At 43.0% G+C, this 20,275-nt stretch overlaps 1 protein-coding gene across 2 annotated transcripts in view; it reads right to left on the bottom strand.

Moving 5' to 3' along the window:
* Positions 1 to 20,275, bottom strand: part of KANK1 (KN motif and ankyrin repeat domains 1) — a 208,282-nt gene that overhangs the window by 126,367 nt on the left and 61,640 nt on the right. For both annotated transcript variants that reach the window (XM_038527148.1, XM_038527149.1), the window contains exon 2: positions 12,268 to 12,395. The gene's annotated coding sequence lies outside the window, so the exon portion shown is untranslated. The remainder of the gene's footprint in view (positions 1 to 12,267; positions 12,396 to 20,275) is intronic.

Below are 20,275 nucleotides of genomic sequence, written 5' to 3'. Positions count from 1 at the left end.
GAGAGAGAAGCAGGCTCCATGCACCAGGAGCCCGATATGGGATTCGATCCCGGGTCTCCAGGATCGCGCCCTGGGCCAAAGGCAGGCGCTAAACTGCTGTGCCACCCAGGGATCCCTCACTGTGAGTTCTTAGATAAGGGTAGATAGTATCTATGCCCAAAATAAACAAACAGAACAAAAACACTGTCATCCACCAAAAGATATTATGTGTCTATTCTTTGCCTCAGCAATTCTACTCATGGGAAATTACCTTCAAGACACACACAAATATGTATCAAAACAGGTACAACACTGTTAACTGTTGCATTGTTTGTAACAGAAAAAACTGAAAACACATCAAATGCTCATTAAAAGAACATTCTTCAAGTATAGTACATCTGTACAACAGGATACTCTGTAGCATTTAAAAAAGAATAATGTAAATCTAGATGTACTGACCTAGAAAGATACTCATAATCTACACTTAATTTAAAATGTAGACAAAGTATGTTATGAGTCTACCCAAAGGAAGAAGGTTTATTTGTATGTGTATGTATAGAAAATATATGCAAAGATACATATCAAACTTAACAGAAATATATGGAGGGGTAGTGGGGTTCTTACATCATTTTTTAAAGTAGGTTCCACACTCAGTGTGGAGGCCAATGTGGGCTTAAACTCATGACCCTGAGATCAAGATCTGAGCTGAGGGGCACCTGGGTGGTTCAGTGGTTGAGCGTCTGCCTTCAGCTCAGGGCATGATCCCGGGGTCCTGGGATCAAGTCTGGCATCGGGCTCCCCACAGGGAGCCTGCTTCTCCCTCTGCCTGTGTCTCTGCCTTTCTCTCTGTGTCTCTCATGAATAAATAAATAAAATCTTAAAAAAAAAAAAAAGATCTGAGCTGAAATCAAGAGTTGAATGCTTAACTGAGCCACCCAGGTGCCCCATCTTAAGGCATTTTTAAAATAACCAGCAGAGATAATTATTTTAACTTTAATTTTTTTTATTTTTATTTATTTATGATAGTCACACACACACACACACAGAGAGAGAGAGAGAGAGAGGCAGAGACACAGGCAGAGGGAGAAGCAGGTTCCATGCACCGGAAGCCCAATGTGGGATTCGATCCTGGGTCTCCAGGATTGTGCCCTGGGCCAAAGGCAAGCGCTAAACCTCTGCGCCACTCAGCGATCCCTTTAACTTTAATTTTTAAAAATAAAAACAACACACAGGCAGTTGTGCTTCTCTACATCAGGAAGGAACAATTGGAAAAGGACATCAAGGAGGCAGATTTGTTTACAATTGCATCCAAAGAATAAAATATCTAAGAATAAATTTAATAGAGGTGAAATACTTATACACCGAAACTATGAAACAATGCTGAACAAGATAGATGTAAAAAATGGCAAGACACCAAGTGTTCATGAACTGGAAGACTTAATGTTGTCAAGAGAGTAATACTACCATCTGGAGATTCAGTGCAATCTGTATCAAATTCCAACAACAGCCTTTTTCCCCCCCAGAAACAGAAAAACTGATGCTTAAATTCAGATGGAACTGGAAGGTGCTCTAAATACCCAAAGAGATACTGAAAAAGAACAAAGTTGGAGGATTCACATTTCCCAATTTCAAAACTTATTACATAGCTATAGTAGTCAAAACAGTGTAAGGACAGATATACAGACTAATGGGGAAAAAACTAAAGGTCCAAAACATAAACCCTCACACATATGACCAATTGATTCTTTTAAAGAGTGCAAAGGCCATTCAATGGGGGAAAGAGAGTCCCTTCAACAAATGGGATGACTAACCACATGCAAGAAAATTAAGTTGGACCCCAGCCTCATACCTTATAAAAATTAATCAAAATGGATTAAGACAGAAAAACACAAACTCAATTCTTAGAAGAAAACATAAGGGTAAAATCTTCCTGACTTTGGATTAGGCAGTAATTTTTAGATATGACATCAAGAACATGAGCAACAAAAGAAAAAAAAATAAATCACTTGAACCTCATCAAAATAAAAAACTTGTGTGTGTCAAAGAACATTACCAAGATAGCAAAAAGACAAGAATGGGAGAAAATATTTGCAAGTCATACACCTGACAAGGGTCTAGTATGTAGAATATACAAAGAACTCTTACAACTCAACAACAAAAAGACAACCCAATTTATTGTTCTTAAATATGACCCAATTTAAAAATGGGCAAAGGGTGGCGCAGCGGTTTAGCGGTTTAGCGCCTGCCTTTGGCCCAGGGTGTGATCCTGGAGACCCGGGATCGAATCCCATATCGGGCTCCTGGTGCATGGAGCCTGCTTCTCCCTCTGCCTATGTCTCTGCCTCTCTCTCTCTCTCTCTCTCTCACTCTGTGTGTGACTATCATAAATAAATAAAAATTAAAATAAAAATAAAATAAAAATGGGCAAAGGACTTAAGCAGACGTTTCTCTAAAGAAGATACACAAATGGTTAATAAGCACATGAAAAGATGATCAATGTCATCTGTCATTGGAGACATGCAAATCAAAACCATAATGGATATAATGCCTGAGTGGCTCTGTGGTTGGCCTGCCTTTGGCTCAGGTCGTGATCCCAGGATTCAGGATGGACTCCCCCATCGGGCTCCCTGCAGGGAGCCTGCTTCTCCCTCTACCTATGTCTCTGCCTCTCTCTGTCTCTCATAAATAAAGAAGTAAACAAATAAATCTTTAAAAAAAGAAACATAATGGAGTATTTCATAGTCACAGGGATGGCTACAATAAAGAAAAAAAAAACAGGAAAAAACAGCATGTGTTGGCAAGGATGTGGAGAAATTGGAACCCTTATGGGAATACAAATGTAAATGGTTCAATGTCTATGGAAAACAGCTTGATAGTTTCTCAAAAAAAGTTAAATAGAATTAGCATGTGACCAGCAATCGCATCTCTAGGTATATACTTAAAAGAACTGAAAACAGGCACCCAAATACTTATACATCCATGTTCACAGCAGCATCATTCACAAGAATCAAAAGGTAGAGAAAATCCAAATGTCCATCAGTAGATGAATAGGGGCACCTGGGTCGCTCAGTTGGTTAAGTGTCTGGCTTTGGCCCAGGTCATGATCACGGGGTCCTGGGATGGAGCCCCAAGTCAGACTCTCTGAGCAGTGAGGAGTCTGCTTCTCCCTCTCCCTCTGCCCCCTACTGGTGCTCTGTCTCTCAAATAAATAAATAAAAATCTAAAAAAACCCAAAAACAAAAACAAAAAAACCCAGACGAATAAATTAAAAATTGTGGCATATCCATACAACAGAATACTATTCAGCCATATTCTACGGCATGGATGAGTCCTGAAAACATGCTAAATGAAAGAAGCCAAACACAAAAGATTGCATATTATACGATTCCATTTATATGACACACCCAGAATCAGTAAATTCAGAGAGACAACAAGCAGATGAATGGTTGCCAGAGGCTGAGGGAGGAGGGAATAGGGAGTTACTGCTTCATGTCCAGGGTTTCCTTTTGGGGTAATAAGGCTTTGGAAGTAGACAGAGCGGGGCAGCTATACAACACTGTGATATTCAGAATGCCACTGAATTGTTCATTTTTAAAGTATTTGCTTTTATGTTATGTGAATTTCATGTCATTGAAGACACACACAATCGAAAAGAAGTAATACATGGGTAAGAGCAAAAACATTCCCCACTGAATTACCTTCCACTCGAATAGTAAGACGGTGGTACCCATGCAGATGGGCGTCTTCTCCACCCAGACACCTCCCTGGGCAGCACTCTGGGTGGATAAGGGACTGTCACCAGGGGCAATGACACATACTCAAAACCAGTGACTGCTAATGATTAAACACAGGCCCCGGGGCAGTAAAATGATCCACTGCCTGAGAAACAACCCAGAATAAGGGCTGGAGGTCACACAGCTCTCTGTCTCCAGACTTCACCCACAGCGACCAACATCTAAAGAAATCCCACAACCTCCTTTATAGGGGCAGAAAATGAACTACGCAGGCTCCACGGCCCACACGCAGGACCCCTGGCAGGGGTATACAAGATTTACTGATCTTGTATAAAAGCTGTTTTACCAAAAGCTCTAGAAATTAACATTGCCCGTATTCCCTCAGCACAAATCTCGGGGGTCATCTGTCAGGAAGCATACGCTCAACAGCAACAGGATGGCTATGCAGTGTATTTCCCGGTTCTTGATCTTTTTGTGGAGGTGAAGTGAGGGGGCAGGGGTGCTCCTGCAGAGGCATGAAGTCTCCCCTTCAGAAAGCTTTCATGGCCACAGACATTCAAACCAGGAAAAACACTGTCCTTTGAGCCACTCATTTTCTGGGTCCTATAAATTAACTCTTAAATTACTCCTTCTCTCAACTGATACCAAATAAATAAATAAAACTACATTTTATTTTCATTTTTTAAAAAGATTATTTATTTGAGAGAGAGAGAGAGAGAGAGAGAGGAAGAAGGGCAGAGGGAGAAGCAAACTCCCGATGCAGGGCTCAATACCAGGACGGGGATCATGACCTGAGATGAAGGCAGATGCTTAACTGATGGAGCCACCCAGGTGCCCCAACAACTCCATTTTAATTTAAGCTATTTGCTTTGGCTATTTCAATGGGGTTACCTGGAAACAAGAGAACATCAGATCAAAAGGCAGCTATTCAAAACTCTTTCAAATCAAAATGTTTCTTGAATAAGAAACAACGACAACTTCAACATATGGTATCTTTACTTGTTAATTCTCTTGATGAGAATAAATAGGTCACCAAATACAAAGTGGCTAAATCAAAAGCATTTCTTTTACATTAGAGGAGGCTGGGAAAAGAGGCACAGGGAACCTCGACTCTCCATATTTTTCCTTCGATTGTCCACATTTTCCCTCATTTTAAGTGTCATTATTACACATTCCTAACTGCTACTTAGAAAAACTCTAGACTCTAACATACGAAACCTCATCTGGTATTTTTAAATATTCAAAAATATCTACACTCGTGGATCTGAGTTTAAGGAATTAAAAAAAAAGACTAATGAATTCTCTACTTCATTTCATTGGATCTTAAGACATTTTATGAAATATAGACAAACTGAAGCTTATTAGCAATTAGAGATTTTACAGTGTTTCTGCTTCACTTCAATCCTTGGCAGGGCTGGTTTCCATCACTTCCTCAAGAGTCCCTAAAATGAAAACCCTCCATTAAGGTTTAGATTTAGAGACTTACAAAGTCAAAAAGAAATCATAACTCCTACACTTTTAATCATCCATCCTCCTGATCCATGATTTACCCCCTACTTCCCACCAGGAAATGAAGAAAGTTTTGAGGAACGAGTTATTTCCAATGTAAATCTCCAGCCAGCCTCTGTCAATCATGTTCACGTTTCTCCCCCGGGTAGCCTTCCTCCACCTCCTGCCTGGAAACTACATGACTATTTAATTGCTTTGTGACTTCACATTTTATTAAGCAGCAGAAAAACATAAAAAGCTAAAACAAGGAGATAAGCCCACGGCCGTAAATTGTCCCCTTAAGCAATGAAACTGGCCTCTCTGGTGCAATAAGGGGGAGAGGGAGCACGGTGGCAAAACCCCCCAACAAGTGCCATTCTGCAGATGGTGTGGGGTCCCCATCACTTACAGAAACCCCTCTGGATCCCTGGACTGCAGCTCCATAGATCAGACCCCAGGCCGGTCAGCGGCATGCTTCCTGCTGCCTGTGTGAAGGACACAGCCTGTGACCCAGTCCACCCCATTGATGTCTTCTATTCTCAAGGATCAAAAAAAAAAAAAAAAGAAAAGAAAAGAAAAAAGAAAAAAGAAAGGCAGAAGGGAATGACAGAGAAAAATTCTATAACTTGACAGCACCCCAATCTGCAAGCCCCTCTCCCTAGACATCAGCCTACATGTTCTATAACCCATTGTCGCTGAATGTGTACCCTCATGAACCTTCCTCACCCTGCTGGCTCCCCCTCCCCCCGCCCCGCCCCAAGTCCCTGTTTCTTCCTTTGCAGTGAGATGGAGATCCTTATCAGATGATACCACATTCCTGAGTGCGCCTGAGCCCCTGCCCTCTGAAAGATTACATCCAGTGACTCACACCAGCTAAGCAGGACTTGGTGTTTAAAGGTCTGGGAAAAGATCAATTAGTAAGTTCTCTAACATGCTGCCAGCTAGAAAACAAAGGCTTCAAATGTTTTTAAAGCCCACTGATGTGTACAAGAAAGTGGGTTTATGACATCGTTCAGAAAAAGCATGCAAGTATTTGCAGGGGTGGGAGAGAGTGTGTGTGTGTGTGTGCGCGCACCTTTGTGCATGTGTATAGATCTAAGCATACAAAAGCCTGATAGGACATACTACTATAAACTTAGAAGTGGTTATAGTAAGGGGTGATCCAGGAGGTACAATCCACCAGTCAGGTTTTTACTGTATCCATGTTTTCTGTATCCATATTTCTTTTTAAAGATTTTATTTATTTATTCATGAGACACACAGAGAGAGAGTCAGAGACACAAGCAGAGGGAGAAGCAGGCTCCCTGCAGGAAACCCGATGCGGGACTCGATCCCAGGACCCCGAAGGCAGATGCTCAACCACTGAGCTACCCAAGTGCCCCTTCTGTATACATATTTTATCACAATGGGTATGTCTTGTTTTTGTCACTAATATTAATCATGAAAGGTAAAATATGGAAAAGAATAGTGACCAGTCTTTCCAAAACAAAAATTAGAATACATAGTCAGCCAAGGCATATTTGTCCCTCACCTAAATGCAAGAGGCAATTAAGGGAAAATAATTTAGTCAGTGGAATGTGGAAGTTTCAAGATTTCAGTAATTTTTTAAAATGGGAGACAGAACATCTAAAACAGCATTGCCTAAACTATCTAGCTGGTTCAGGAGCATTAGGTAATGAACAATGGAACATGTCTGAGAGTCAGTAACACCATGTCTTCCTTCCTCGTTGGAAGACAGGCCATGGGAAGTGACCCCAGGAGCATCTTTCCTGGTACTGGGCCATTACACTCATGAGGAATTGTTTGAAGTCAAGGAACAGTTTCTGCATTTACTTTTTGTAAAAGGATGATGAACAAAGGAGAGACAAACAAACAAAAGAAAAAACATCAGAGTCCCAAAGGAATTTGGGTCAGAGCTCTCTTAAAAAAAAAATAGTAACAAAAATTGCAATGCACTACCTCATGTGGGGGAAAAAATTCTGCATTCATATTTCAAACCAGACTTGAAATTAAGTTTCACACAGATGAAATATTTAAAAATGTGAAATAAAACCATCAAACAACAAGAATACAACGTAGGTGAATTTCAATGCAGTCTCTGATTGGATATGATGATATTCATTCATTCTTTCGACAAATGCTCCAAGCAAAGCATCAGAAACCTCGGTGTGGACAACAATCTCAGCCCCTGCCCCTAGGGAGCCACAGGCTAGAGAAGAAAATAGGACAAAGTAAATTGATGCAAAATAATTGCATACTGGTAAGTCTCAAAGGGGACCAAAGGGGATTACGAGATCGAGAATGCCAACCAAGGCTGGACAGGACAGCGTCTCTGAGAACTGAAAAATGACCAGGACAGTAAACCACTAATGTGCACTTCTGTGCGTGGGGTCAATGTCTATGACCTTTGCATAAATTCACCTATTTATTCCTCCCAGCAACTCTGAGCTAAATAAGGACTACTATGATGATGACTGTAACACTCCAGGTGAGGAAGAGGTGAGTGCATCCAAGGGCACAGAGCTGGTGAACGGGGAAGTCAGGTGAACCCAAGCAGCCTGCTCTGTGTGGGGCTCTCTCTCAGGAACTGCCTCTCTGAAGGAGATAGAGTCAGCTGCAAGTACCATGTGTGAACACAGGCGCTACTGTGTGTCCATGCATGCATGTGTGTGTTCACATACAGAAGCACATGTTCAAGAAAAAGGAACAGCACCTGCAGAGTCCCAGGGGCAGGTAAGAGGTTGGGATGGTCCATGATGGAAAGGAGGCCAGGGGCGCTGGAACACCTGGACAGAGCCTAACAAAAGTGAGGCTGGAGGGCAGGCAGAGCCAGGTCATGGTAAGGACACTGCCGTGACAGCTCAGGCTGGGGTGTGCTGAGAAAGGAGGACGCTTGAAAGAGGTCATTCCGCCATGTAAAGGGTAGTCTGCGGGGGGGCGGGGGGGGGGGGGGACGGTTAGAGACATTCCTGCTTCCTAGTCAGTCTATATGGGAACCACAGGGAAAAGATTTCACTACTTAAAATTAAATATTTACTTCTTTTTAAAAACACCATGCATAATTCAAAGGCAAAGGACATAAAAACTTACAATATTTTATTTTATTTTTTTAAAGATTTTATTTATTTATTCATGATAGACACACACACACACACACACACAGAGAAAGGCAGAGACACAGGCAGAGGGAGAAGCAGGCTCCGTGCAGGGAGCTCAACATGGGACTCGATCCCGGGTCTCCAGGATCATGCCCTGGGCTGAAGGCAGCGCTAAACCGCTGAGTCCCCCAGGCTGCCCCAGTATTTTAATAATAAAAGATATCTTGCAATAAAAACACTCTTGCAAATCAGTAACAAAAAAGCCAACATCCCTCTAGAGATATGGGCAAAGGACATGAGCAGAGAATTCACAGGAGGAGAAATAGGAATGGTTTATAAATACATGATAAAAGTTCACTTGTCCATAAAACCAGATAGAAATGTTTTTTATTTTTTAAATTCTACTCTACTATTAGGAAGAGTGTGGGAAAGATAGCTCTTGCATACTGTCAGTGGCATTTGTAAACTTGTTCAGATTTTTCAACTTATATCAAAAATGTCTTTCTTGAATTTACATTAAAGATTATTAAGAGCAACCTCAAACACAGCTAGGAGGATATGCATTGACATTTATGTTGTATGGTGACAGACGGTGGTGAGCACTGAGTAATGTAAATGTATTGTCAAATCAGTATGTTGTATATCTGAGACTAATTTAACACTGTATGTCAATTACATTTCTTTTTTTTTTTTTAAGATTTTTTTTATTTATTCATGAGAGACACACACAGGAGAGAGAGAGAGAGGCAGAGACACAGGCAAAGGGAGTCCCCAGACTCCAGGATCACGGCAGCCAAAGGCAGGCACTAAACCACTGAGCCACCCAGGGATCCCCAATTACATTTCAATAATAAGAAATAAGATTTTTATCTTATTTAGGCATAGTAAAACCTTTGGAAGAACATTAACAGTGGGTATTTAATGGTGGTAGGATTATGCATGTTAAATCTTTTTTTATTTATCTATCTTTAATTTATATATATATATATATATATATATATATATATATATATATATATATATATATAATTGCTTTTAATAGCAAGCAAAGAGAGCAGCCGGGGTGGCTCAGTGGTTTAGCGCTGCTTTCAGCCCAGGGCGTGATCCTGGAGATCTGGGACTGAATTCCACGTTGGGCTCCCTGCATGGAGCCTGCTTCTCCCTCTGCCTGTGTCTCTGCCTCTGTGTATGTGTGTCTCTCATGAATAAATAAATAAAATCTTTAAAAAAAAATAGTAAGCAAAGAAAGTATCTAGATCCTAACGTAGAAAGGCTCACCCATCTAGCAGAGGGAGTCATAAACAGGAGACTCAGTGTAGACTGCAGCTGAATCAGGAAATGGTGAGGTAGAAAGGGACTTCTAGAAGCATCTATGTAGTCTAAAACCTCATTTCACAGATTAAGAAGTCATTTACTCTCTCCTCGCTTCACTTATCCAGCACCTGACAATAAGCATAGCCCTCAACAAGGTTTCTGGAACCCAAAACTGAGATCCATTGCTTGCCCATGTACTCATTAAAACATCCCGCACCACATGACAAGAGTGTGTAAATATGGTCACTTAACTTCTGAGTGACATTATCTGGGTCTTGCTTCTTCTGCCTTGAGATCTTTGGCAGCCCTTCGGATTCCCTGGTCCACTTCACACATAGACTATTCTGAATAGATCCTCTTTCTCAGATCGGAAACTGCAAGCTCCCTGCTCTTAATCTCAACAAATGCTTTCTCTTTCTCCATTCAGGAGATCCTAAGACTTGAGCCCCCTCACATATTCCTTTCTAAGTCAAAGCATCTGAGTCTACATCCTCCATCCTTTTGTCCTTCCTTCCTCCTCTCTTCCTCTTCATTATGTCCCGAAGCACCCAGAGTAAGGGTTTGCAGTCAGAAAGCCTGAGGACACACCCAGCTCTGCCACTGACCATTTCCATGACCTTAAGTGAACGAGTCACTTCATTCCTCCTCTATAAAACGAGGTTAATAACAGCTGCTCCAGCTCCTCACAGCCGTGCTGTGAGGACCCAGGGAAGTAATGCGTGGGAAAGTGCTCTCTGAGCTCATAAAGCACCTTCACATTCTACTTACTTCACATGCCTGTTATTACTGTCTCCTCATTACCTGTGACCTGTCAGCATCCACCGAAGCAGAGACAGCTATTTGCGACCTTTAGGCTGCTCACGGTGTCAACACTAACGATACAACAATGTGAGCATGTTAGATGCTACTGTGAATTGCAAATTTGATCATAATCATATGTCATCCAAACAAGTATAACCTTTTTTTAATTTTAGGAATATGGACCTTGTTTTAAGATTATTTATTTTTGGAGAGAGAGCGAGCGAGTGCATGAGTAGAAGGGGCAGAGGGAGACTGCACGCTCAGCATGGAACCTGAAGTGGGACTCAATCTCACAACTCTGAGATCTCAACCTGAGCTGAAATCAAGATTTGGATGCTTAACAGGCACCCCTGAGCATGGACTTCTGGAAGACAGTCCTAGCCAGTAATTAACTGGACACATACCAAGAGTCAGGCACTGTTCTCAAGTACCTTACATCAGCTATCACCGGGCAGCATGGTATGAGAGGTTTTAGTATTATTTCCATTGTATTGATGGGAAAATGGAGGCAGAGAATACAGCTGTGATTCAAACCCAGGCATCCAGCTCGAGGGACCATGTCCTTCTTATCCACTGTCCTACTACTCCTTTGTGACCAAGGACAGAAGTGGGGAGAGAAAAGCCAAGCATGAGATCACCGCTCTAGAGTATAGAGGCGAGAATATGGATATGAACAAGGACACCTGGAATCTTCTGGAAAATAAACAAAACTGGAAAACAAACAAAACTATTCAAATTGCTAAGCTACCAATGTTGCTGAGGGCTTAGGGTCATCAGGCACTTCCATATACCACTAGTGAGAATATAAACTGGTACAACCTGTTGAGAAGACCATTAGTAGAGTGAATTGAAAGGTGAACGATACATTCCCACATTCCTGCTGACTCAGCCAAGCCACTCGGAGCAGTATGTCCCGGGGAGATAATCATGGATGTGCGCAAAGGTTGCACATAAGGAGACAGGGTAGGGGAGTCATTGCATTGCCAAATACGTGAACAGTGCACACTTAAAATGATGCTAAAGAAAAAGGAATAACATATTCTTAAGGAAAAGAGGTATGTGGAAAAAAGCCCATTAATGAGGCTTTCTTATCTGACTAGTTCAAGTTCTGAGTGGGTTTACCAGCTGTGTGAGCATGGGCACATTATTTAATTTCTCTGCACCTCAGTTTTCTTATGTTTAAGTGGGGATAACAAAAGACTCACTTTACCAGCTTGTGAGAATTCATAAATTAATATATGTCAAGTGCTTGGGATAGAGCCTGGCATAAAGCAAGCCTGTGATCAGTGTTACTTGTTTGCAAATATCAGACAAGTTACCACAGTTAACACACACAGACACACATCATTACAAATATTTGTGATATAAATATTATGAGTAGTGCACCAAAATTCTAACAGAGATTATCTCTAGAAGTGGAAGCAGAGACTTTTCTTTTAAATTTATTTCCTAGATTCTCTTTACTTGAATAAAGCCAGCAATATATTAATATTGAACTACCTCTACTTTTTTCAAGTGGCCTTAATAACACTCCTTTCCATCTATTAAGTTTCTCTAATATAATCCACTCTCTGCATACTGTGTTTATGGAAATAAGGTACTTTCACTGATTTAATCTGAAGAGTCATACATTTTCCCCTTTATTCTTCAGAGCTAAGCAGCTTGCTCGTATTTCATCTCATAAAAGTCTTTCCTGCCCTCCTATACATTTACAGATGGAGAGCAATCCAAAAGGCTCACTAAAGCATAAAAGGTATGGGGAAAGAGTGGATTAAGGTCCCCAGAAAGCAAAGTTAGAGGACACAACCATGACAGCTTCAGGACAGCCATACGGAAAAAAAAGTATACCTTACCTCAATTAGGGCAGGCCGGAAAATGACTGTGATCAGTATTTCAGCTCCGTGGACAATTTCCCTCGTGTGGCCCGATGATGGAGGCCATTCAGCCGTTCAGCAGGCCGACCAGCACTGCGACAATCATGCTGAAAGGAAAGGAATCTTGGTGAGGGAGATGTGGTAGCGTAATAATATCCTTGCCAGGCCTGAGACCTGCAGAGGAGGGGAATCAATCACTAGAGACAGCTAGGGAGCAGAGAAATCACAGTAGAGTTAAGTTGTTTTCCATGGGGGTGGGCGAGTGGGGTGGAAGGGACGGCCCAGAATGACAGATGATGCAAACGGGGGTCTCCTTTGCTCTGGGGACAAGCTTGGATGCTCGCTCTTGGGGTATATCCCCATCCCTTCCAAGACAAGGGCTGGTTCCTTGCAGACTTTCACCTTTGCTTCCACAGCTGTTCCTGTATTTGTCAGTACGTACACAAGTCAGCTCACCAATACCACCGACTTGTAGATTCCAGAGTCAGACCGCCCCCTAAGAAGCACATGGCCTTTCTCTGAAAACAAGCTCCACAGAGGATTTTCTCTGTGCATGGAGGTTCCCTGGGATTAAAACCTTGGGATTATTTGTAAGCCACTACCACCCCCCCAATTCTGAGATCCATCCAGCACCACTTTCCCTTGCAATGCCCTACTGCTCTGTGCCCTGTGCTCGCTCTGGTCCACCACCATCTGGCCAAACACCGTGGGGCCCCCAGTTGCCTGCAGCAGCAGCCAGGAACCTGGTCTCTCTCTGCAGATCACTGCCCACCCAGTGTCTCTCGCAGAGCAGGTGGGCCTGTCCTCCTACTCCTGTCACCAAAAGTCCTCTCTCCCCTGGGTCTTAGTTTTCTGAACTACAAAATGAAGGATGGACGAAAATGTTCTCCATCCACATTGTGCTTTGAGGTCAGATGCCCCTGCATTTAAAATCCCAGTCCAGGGATCCCTGGGTGGCTCAGTGGTTTAGCGCCTGCCTTTGGCCCAGGGCACGATCCTGGAGTCCCGGGATCGAGTCCCATGTCGGGCTCCCTGCATGGAGCCTACTTCTCCCTCTGCCTGTGTCTCCGCCTCTCTCTCTCTCTCTGTGTGTGACTATCATAAATAAATAAATAAATAAATAAATAAATAAATAAAGCATTATCTTTAAAAAAAATAAAAATAAAAATAAAAATAAAATAAAATAAAATAAAATAAAATAAAATAAAATCCCAGTCCAGGCACTCTGCAAAATTCAGACCAGTCACCTTTCCTCAGAGCTCAGTCTGTCGCGTGTAAAAGGCGAACAAAGGTATTGACCCCTCAGGTTACTATAAAAGCAAGAACTACGAGATTGTGCGCCTGGCATACAACAGATGCTCAAGAAACAGAGTACTTCCCGCCCCGCCTTATAGGACACCTCCAAATCTAGACCTTTCTGGTCTTCCAAGTTTCCAAATCTAGCATTCTCTTACATCCGGATCCATGGAAGTAATGATACTCTCTTCTGTTAAATTTAAGCTCCTCCACTGACTCTCAGCTGCTTCCCAAATCTGGCTCTATCTTATCTTCCTCCAACTTCTAACAAATGCTGTCTGTCCTAGTCAGGCTAAGTCCTACTATGTTCCAAAGAACATACCCTGAGACCCTGCTTTTGTGCCCATCACCCCCCATGCAAGAGATGGCTTTTCTTAACTCCTCTTTCAAGGCCCAGGTGAGCCTGTGTCCCTGTAACCCTCACACAATGTCCTAACAGCACTGTCCATTGCTTTGTGTTTATTAAGCTCAGGGGGCCAGCTGGAAAGGCACTATTCTAATTATTTTAAGTTTTTCACTTTAATGTTGGCCACATTTCAGTGTTACAAACCCAGTATTTTTTGGATCAGCTTTGCAAATGCTTTTTGAAATTCATATGCCTTTGTACATTGAGATAGTAAGATCTTTTATATTTTTTAATATATCTTTTAAAGATTTTATTTATTTATTCATGAGAGACAGAGAGAGATGGGGGCAGAGACACAGGCAGAGGGAGAAGCAGGTCCCATGCAGGGAGCCCAATGTGGGACTCAATCCGGAACCCTGGGATCATGCCCTGAGCCAAAGGCAGACACTCTACTGCTGAGCCACCCAGGCGTCCCAGATTTATTTATTTATTTTTAAAATTAACTCCATCATTTCCCTGAAGAAGCTCATACAGGAGCTTATTTCCTCAGCAACGAGTAAACCATACATAGGCAATCCAGGGGTCTTCTCTTGGAGCCAGGAGAGGATTCTAAGTACATCCAATGCCTGTAGATTTTGTGTCAAAGAGAATGTGTTCTAATTTGGAAAACCATCTTGTGATCAAACTCTCATCAAGCAACAGGGATGACTCAGAGTAGAGAAAGAATTGGCTGCTACTTTTTACCTCAAGAAAGATGAGGGCTAGACTTTTACCTCAAGAAAGATGATGGCTTAGAACTTAAATGAAAGTTCTAAGGGTGATGACAGAAGACACAGGAATGGATCAAGGGACCCAGAGAAAAAAACCACCTCTGAAGGAGATACCGAGGCAGGAGAGTAACCGTGTGCTTGGAGAGGCACATGAGCCCAGAGAAATATGAGTGATGCACAGGCTGTGGATGGCAGACTAACAAGATGACACTTAACCAAACCACTAGTAAGGAGGTCTCTTCCCCTGAGGACAATTTGCAATATGCTGGTACAGAATACAGACTGAAGGGGATCAAGGAGACACCAGGAGGGCAAGTGCAGACAAGCAGAGACTTTGCTGTCAAGGACCGGGGTGCCCTTAAGCTTGCCTAACCTAAACCAATAAAAGTACCTCCCCTTGCATATCCTCTTACTCTTTGCTTCACCATATGCACAGATCTCAGTCCCCAAATATAACTGACCACAGACCCTTCCAACCTCTGCCTCCCAACACCACCCATGTGTGCCTGGTTTTGGGTCTCTAAGAAACCTCTCAGAACTGTTCAACAGCCATATGCTGTCAACTCTCAGCTCTAAATTCTATTTCCCTGCTTCAGGTCAATGATAGTTATCCATTTATCAGAGAGAGAAAAACAAAAACAAAAACCAGAGACTATAATGTGACAGGTCAAAAGGAACAAAAGTCCAGATTCAGGTCAGATACCGGATGACCACCTCTGTGTAAGCCATATAATTAATGCTAAACTGTCAAAAAGATAACTTCGGGGACACCTGGGTGCCTCAGTGGTTGAGTGTCTGCCTTTGGCTCAGGTCACGATCCCAGGGTACTGGGATGGAGTCCTGAATCCGGCTCCCTGTAGGGGAGGGACTACTTTTCCCTCTGCCTCTGTGTGTGTGTGTGTGTGTGTGTGTGTGTGTGTGTGTGTGTCTCATGAATAAATACATAAAATCTTAAAAAAAAAAGTTAACTTCAAACCTTCAAACATTTATTTTCTTTCTTCAAAATAGTGCTTTACTCTCAATTTAGAAAAATCAAATATGTACCTCTGAAACTAATAATACGCTATATGTTAATTAACTGAATTATGAAATGAACTGAATCAACTGAATTTAATTTTAAAAAATTTTAAAAAGAAAAAAGAAAAATCAGGTATGAATAAATACCTCTACTTTGGTATGTGTGCATGACACATTTATGAACGTAATACACAAATGTGTCTCTGTTGACCTAAAAAGAGACTCGGTAACAGAATTATTGCCAACTGTGTTCTTAGTAATGTTTCTCTCCCAACGGTAACTCCAGTCTCTCTGCCAACAGCACACCAGGTTACCAGCTTCTGCACCATCCGTTCTTCTATCCTCTGCTTTCGTAAACTCTCTTCTCCCTCCTCTGTTATGTGTCTCTACTATTAACGAGCCACGCTGGTCGCAAGATTAAATATTCCTGGTTAGGAACTGAGGCCACTTTATCAGCCCCTACAAACTTCACCCCATGACAGTTTACTTTCCAACATTCCAAACACCCTTAACAGCTCTTCAGCTAGTTGCACGTCAATGACGTCTGCAGTAACAGTATCCACGCAAACCTATGCTTTTGTCCGGGGTTAAGAAGCACTGCTGCATAAATACTTGATGTGCAGCCTGTGCTGAAATTCTAGTTGAGGAGGCATTTACCCGTCCTCTGTCATCTGCTGGTTGCCCAAGGGGGCATAGTTTTATTAATGCTGTGAGCCAGCTTTGCCACCTGCTATACTGAGGGTTCTCGATTTAATCCTAAATATATCCCCCCACACACACACACATACCTCCCAAACATTTCTATTTTACTTTATTTTTTTTAAGATTTTATTTATTTATCCATGAGAGACACAGAGAGAGAGGCAATGACACAGGCAGAGGGAGAAGCAGGCTCCTTGCAGGGAGCGCGATACGGGACTCGATCCTGGGACCCCAGGATCACTCCCTGAGCCAAAGGCAGATGCTCAACCGCTGAGCCACCCAGGCATCCCTATTTTATTTTTTGATGCGGTAGTTGTGCTGTGGGCCAGGCCGCAGATGACATAATAGCAAAGGATGGTGGCTGGTCAGTGAAACCGTCTGCAGCACAAAGTCTGAGGACAGAAGTGCACGGTGTGTGGGAGCCAGGTAGGTTAGTCTCCTCACAGCAATATTAACAGAACAAAATCATCCACTGCCAGAGAAGGGAAGAGGAAAGCTCTCCTGATACTTTTATGAATTCACTGAAGATCTATGGAAAAAATGCCTAGGAATTTGAAGGCTAATCTTCTGGAATAAACAGGTTTCCAAACAGGCTTTGGAAACAGCCCAGCAACAAATGCCTTTTATGTACCCAGTTTGGAGCGGGTACAGCCACCCACAGATGTGGAGCCATGAGGATGAGCAGAAGGCATGTCAAAGTGGGGATCTGACCATGGGGCACCGTTGCTCACAACCGCAGAGGAAGCAGAGCCTACTCACCGCCTGGCTGCGGCTAGCACATCAACTCTGGGGCAGGAGGCTCCTCAGTACATTTGTCTCTCTCAACTTCTCTCATTCCTGTGGCTGGAAGGTTCTGGCATCCCTCTATCAGAGAGGCCATGGCCAGCTTTCTTAAGGAGAAAAGGGCTTTAGAGGAGAGCAGTCACTCCCCCCCAGATGAAGAGGTTCTTGCAGGAGAGCTGAGTATGACACTGAGAGCAGCAAACAGCCACACCTGCTCGCTGGCTGTGCCCTGAGACACGCAGGCGCCCCAAGGAATGGCAGGGTGCTGAGCGTGGACTCCTCCTGCGACAAAGTGACCTCCCCACATTCAACTGTGATCCAGAAGCAGCAGGGATCAGTGTGATGAGATGACCCAGGGCAGGGGGCTTCCGAATTCATGACACATAGCAGGAGCCTGGAACTCTGACACGACCTTGGGATGGCGGCATGGGAAAGAGACCCAAGGTTAACCTGCCTGTTCCACAGTCGAGGACAAGATACGTTGACCCAGAAAAGCACAGTATTGTTTGCCACGCTGAGTTTGTGTGGACCAAGATTCATTCCCAGTCTGAATTAACAACCGAGTAAGGGAACGAACTCACAAAGCCAAGAGGATTACTATCTAGTAACCTATATATTTTTCAGACAGTATTAGTTCAAATTCATTGATTTCCATCAGTGGATCAGAATGTTGTTCAGAGTGAAGGATGCTGCCAGAGCAGAGATTCAGGAGGCTCTTTCATCATGTGGGCATTTACCCGTGAACTTCAGCCTTGCTCTCATCGAGGCTGTTTAAAGGGTCTGCGCTGGGACACCTGGGTGGCTCAGCAACTGAGCATCTGCCTTTGGCTCAGGGCATGATCCCAGGGTTCCAGGATCGACTTCCACATCAGGATCCTCTGTCTATGTCTCTGCCTGTCTCTCTGTGTCTCTCATGAATAAATAAATAAAATCTTTAAAAAAAAAAAAAGGGTCTGTGCTGACAGAGACAGGTATCACTGGAGGCATCACCTGCTGGCAGCCACAAGGCCTCCTGGGGTGGAGTCACTCTGGAAAATTCACTGTCATCTATGATCCTGATTCTCAGTCTAGCCCAAGAAAATTCAGGTCCAACGTCCAGATTTTCTTGAAGCCAAAGATGATTCCTCCCCCAGAGTGTGAAGTTAATGAATAAGCCCACAGCCACATTAATGGTATGCGTGGGGGGAATGCTGCTGTCCTCTCCACATGAATTACTCCCTTCTTTGGAATTTTCTGGCCAGCTACAGGGTCAGAGGTGACTCTCCCATACCGTCTCGCAGCACACACACGTCTCACCCAGCCGTGGCCTCACGGGGCATATAAAGACATCCGACCTGTGCTAAACAAGATGCTTCTCTAGTAGGGCTTCAAAGCGGTAGTGAAAGAGCCACTGGCCAGGTGCCAGAAGCAGGTGGGCCTGTGGACAGATAGAGCTGGTCTGCAGAAAGGTGGGGGTGCAGCTGGTGCCAGTCAGGACAACACTTGGTCTTACACCTTCCTTGTGCTTTGCACTTTTGATTCTAGGTTTTCTCAAGGGATCCTGGTTTCTTGGGGAGGGTATTTCAGTATCCTGAGAAAGCCCTCCTCAAGTCGGTTTTGATCCTCACATCCAAAGACGCCCAAGTGAATACCATCCTTTCCCTGTTACCATGTTCTTGAGCACTGGACCAGACCAGAGAAAGCAGAGCCAGGCTGGGCATGGGGGGCAGAGGAGGATGTACGGGGGCTAGCTCGTGTTATCCATACTCTGAACTGGGAACATCACCAGGTCTAAGTCTTTCATGCTGTCCATTTCAGCGTGTCTCTCCTGCCTGTCTCCCTAAATCCTGTTTTTTTCTAGGCTTGCATGCTGAATACCCTACTTTAGCTGACATTTTACACAGACACATATAGCTGAATATAGTCCATTCTTCCTCCTGTTTGCAGCTGTACATATCCTATTAAATCAAGACATAGAGGTAAAACTCTGAGATGATGTCAGTGCTCTGCTCGGTGCCCACCCTAGTATAGGCTTGTCATCTTAAACATGGAATTGTTAGCATAGCTTTGGCCTACATTACAAATATGAGTTAAACATTATACAGAAGTGGGAGAAAAGTAATCTAAAGTAGTATTAGTTTTTTTGGTGGCTTTTTTTTTTTTTTTTTTTTGACAGAAAACAGGTAGGGTCTGGAGTAACTTCTATAAACCTCCACATACAATTTCTTGATATGGTAAAGAATAGTACAACTTGGTCATGGATATTTTCTTTGCAATCATCATACTTGATTTTTCTTTAAAAACTTGCAATGGGGGGGGGCGGGGGGGCGCCTGGCCGACTCAGTGGTTGAGCATCTGGCCTTTGGCTCAGGTCATTATCCCAGGATCAAGTCCCACATTGGGCTCCTTGCAGGGAGCCTGGTTCTCCCTCTGCCTATGTCTCTGCCTCTCTGTTTTTCATGGATAAATAAATAAAATCTTAAAAAAAAAAAAAAACAAGAAACTTGCAATGGTCTGGTAACAATGTATGAAGCTAGCTGTTTATGACTCTATCTATTTAAAGAAAAATTGAGTCAGATATATTGTTAAACTGCAATATTGTCCCAGGGGAAAAATTTAAATATATTTAACTTAAAAATTTTTATATAGAGGGCTCAAGAAAAAAGCTTTTCTCTTTTAGGATTAATCAATCAGAAGCAAAATAGTTAACTATGTACACTAAACTACTAATAAACATAATTTTTTTACCCTCTGTGGCTTGGCAAGGGCCAAAGACAAAAAAAAAGGTTACACTTGAGAGATTGCACAGGGAGTAAGGGGCACTCAGTCATCCAAAGTATCCTTCCTTCCTTGGTATCTAGCTTCATAAGGGAGGAAGAACATTTACAACTTAAAGCAAAGAAAACAAACGCCAAATGAATGCTTTTGTGTGTCTGTGTGTGACCAGGTCAGAAAGTGCTTTCTCTCTGATGGGGTTACCACTTGCTTGGTTCTGCCCTTTCAACTGTAAGCCCCAGGATGGAAAGTTCTGGACCCTCTGGTAAAATTTTACCCTCCCTGCAAGAAGCCTGGTTCTCTCTCTTTCTGTGTCTCT

The sequence above is a fragment of the Canis lupus genome, chromosome 1 (assembly GCF_011100685.1).
Source record: "Canis lupus familiaris isolate Mischka breed German Shepherd chromosome 1, alternate assembly UU_Cfam_GSD_1.0, whole genome shotgun sequence".
Lineage (NCBI taxonomy): Eukaryota > Metazoa > Chordata > Mammalia > Carnivora > Canidae > Canis > Canis lupus.
Note: the sequence above shows the minus strand (reverse complement) of the source record. Positions and strands in the feature narration are given on the sequence as shown.